Below are 3,228 nucleotides of genomic sequence, written 5' to 3'. Positions count from 1 at the left end.
TGTCAGAGATAAACTGGTGCTCATTTTGTATATAAAGGGAGTGGAAAAAGGGGGTGTCAGAAGAGAGGGGGGAGTCAGAAGAGAGGGGGAAGTCAGAAGAGAGGGAGGAGTCAGAAGAGAGGGGGGAGCCAGAAGAGAGGGGGAGTCAGAAGAGAGGGAGGAGTCAGAAGAGAGGGGGGAGTCAGAAGAGAGGGAGGAGTCAGAAGAGATGGGGAGTCAGAAGAGATGTGGGAGTCAGAAGAGAGGCGGGAGTCAGAAGAGAGGGAGGAGTCAGAAGAGAGGGGGGAGTCAGAAGAGAGGGAGGGGTCAGAAGAGAGGGGTGTCAGAAGAGAGGGGGAGTCAGAAGAGAGGGAGGAGTCAGAAGAGAGGGGGGAGTCAGAAGAGATGGGGGAGTCAGAAGAGATGGGGGAGTCAGAAGAGAGGGAGGAGTCAGAAGAGAGGGGGGAGTCAGAAGAGATGGGGGAGTCAGAAGAGATGGGGGAGTCAGAAGAGAGGGGGGAGTCAGAAGAGATGGGGGAGTCAGAAGAGATGGGGAGTCAGAAGAGAGGGGGGAGTCAGAAGAGAGGGGGAGTCAGAAGAGATGGGGAGTCAGAAGAGATGGGGAGTCAGAAGAGAGGGAGGAGTCAGAAGAGAGGGGGAGTCAGAAGAGATGGGGAGTCAGAAGAGATGGGGGAGTCAGAAGAGAGGGGGGAGTCAGAAGAGATGGGGGAGTCAGAAGAGATGGGGAGGCAGAAGAGAGGGGGAGTCAGAAGAGAGGGGGAGTCAGAAGAGATGGGGGAGTCAGAAGAGATGGGGGAGTCAGAAGAGAGGGGGAGTCAGAAGAGATGGGGGAGTCAGAAGAGATGGGGAGTCAGAAGAGAGGGGGGAGTCAGAAGAGATGGGGGAGTCAGAAGAGAGGGGGAGTCAGAGGAGATGGGGGAGTCAGAAGAGATGGGGGAGTCAGAAGAGATGGGGGAGTCAGAAGAGATGGGGAGTCAGAAGAGAGGGGGAGTCAGAAGAGATGGGGAGTCAGAAGAGAGGGGGAGTCAGAGGAGATGGGGGAGTCAGAAGAGATGGGGGAGTCAGAAGAGATGGGGGAGTCAGAAGAGAGGGGGAGTCAGAGGAGATGGGGGAGTCAGAGGAGATGGGGGAGTCAGAAGAGAGGCGGGAGTCAGAAGAGAGGGAGGAGTCAGAAGAGAGGGGGGAGTAAGAAGAGAGGGAGGGGTCAGAAGAGAGGGGGTGTCAGAAGAGAGGGGGAGTCAGAAGAGATGGGGGAGTCAGAAGAGAGGGGGGAGTCAGAAGAGATGGGGAGTCAGAAGAGAGGGAGGAGTCAGAAGAGAGGGGGAGTCAGAAGAGATGGGGAGTCAGAAGAGAGGGGGAGTCAGAAGAGATGGGGAGTCAGAAGAGAGGGGGAGTCAGAAGAGATGGGGAGTCAGAAGAGAGGGAGGAGTCAGAAGAGAGGGGGAGTCAGAAGAGATGGGGAGTCAGAAGAGAGGGGGAGTCAGAAGAGATGGGGAGTCAGAAGAGAGGGGGAGTCAGAGGAGATGGGGGAGTCAGAAGAGATGGGGGAGTCAGAAGAGATGGGGGAGTCAGAAGAGAGGGGGGAGTCAGAAGAGAGGGGGAGTCAGAAGAGAGGGGGGAGTCAGAAGAGATGGGGGAGTCAGAGGAGATGGGGGAGTCAGAAGAGAGGCGGGAGTCAGAAGAGAGGGAGGAGTCAGAAGAGAGGGGGGAGTAAGAAGAGAGGGAGGGGTCAGAAGAGAGGGGGTGTCAGAAGAGAGGGGGAGTCAGAAGAGAGGGAGGGGTCAGAAGAGTGGGAGGAGTCAGAATGGTGGGTGGGGGTTCAGAAGGGGGAGGAGTAAGACGAGTGGGAGGAGTCAGACGAGAGAGGGGAGTCAGAAGAATGGGGGGAGTCAGAAGAGGGCAGTAGTAATTGTCTAAGCAAGGGTGTAAAATGACTTGTGTTACAAATGATTGTGCTGTCATTTAGAACGGTTCATAATCACATCTGTTTTTAGTACCATTACCTTTCTCTAATAGAATCACACTGTAAATAGAATATGTTTTACCATCAACCCACCCTTAGCTGTGGAGGTCTATATATATATATATATATCGTTATAGACGGAAGGAATAACCCTGAAGATGAGAGATGAACATGAAGGGAAGGGTCGGCTTCAGATGAGGCAGTACACTACACACCTCCTCCTCTCCTCCTCTCCTCCTCTCCTCCATACCAGCTCCCCTCCAGCTGCTCAACACATTAAATATTTATCCTCCCTTCTATTCTCAGTTATCTCGTCTCAGTGTCCTCCCCCCGTCAGTCAACCTCCCTCCCTCCCTCCCTCCCCCTCCCTCCCTCCCTCCCTCCCTCCCTCCCTCCCTCCCTCCCTCCCTCCCTCCCTCCCCTCCCTCCCTCCCCCTCCCTCTCCTCTGTTATTTCTGGCTCCCCCTATCTCTGCTGTGCCATGCTGAGTGCTCCCTGCGGCAGGGGAAACAGTGAAACATCGCTCAGGGCTCAGGGATAAGGAACAGTTCCACTTGTGTTCCCCCCTCTCTACATGTTGCTTGTTGCACCCATTTTAAAGTATGTTAGCAGAGCACTGATGTGGTCTCTACTCTACACTGATGTCTGTGGGTTTGCATTGTTAAGGCATCTAAACTGCTGGTTCAGATTTTGGTGAGACAACGGAGGGGAAAGTGAAAATAAGATGGAAGATATGAAGAAAATATTTTCATATTTTTTCCCTCCAAAAAATGGTCTTCCTGCTTTCAGCACATAAATTCATGGCTAGAAAGAGAACCCACGTGCCTAATGTTTGTTTTTAAACAGCATACAGGTTTTTTTAAGCCCAAAAAAATCTAAGCAAAGAAGAAATTCAAACGATATACTTATATAATCTCTTTACTATAAGGATAATATACTACCTTTACCATATGATAAAACAAACGCAAAATCAAGACACATTTTTTTTTTCTTCATTAACTTCGAAAATGATACAAAAAATAGACAATGGTTTTTAGGGTGGATGGAAAATGGAAGTATGGCTTAAAACAAAATAAGAAAAACAACAACGTAAAAAAATTAAATGTCACAAAATCACACCTAAACACGGAACATGGTAGACAACCAAATAAAAAACTGATCGGCACTGTCACAAAATGCAGACATACACATGGAGGATGTGGAAGAAGCAAAATGTAGAAATTGAGGAGAGATAATACATTATTAATGTGGATATGTAACATTCT

Source organism: Oncorhynchus keta, chromosome 11 (assembly GCF_023373465.1).
Source record: "Oncorhynchus keta strain PuntledgeMale-10-30-2019 chromosome 11, Oket_V2, whole genome shotgun sequence".
Classification (NCBI taxonomy): domain Eukaryota; kingdom Metazoa; phylum Chordata; class Actinopteri; order Salmoniformes; family Salmonidae; genus Oncorhynchus; species Oncorhynchus keta.
Note: the sequence above shows the minus strand (reverse complement) of the source record.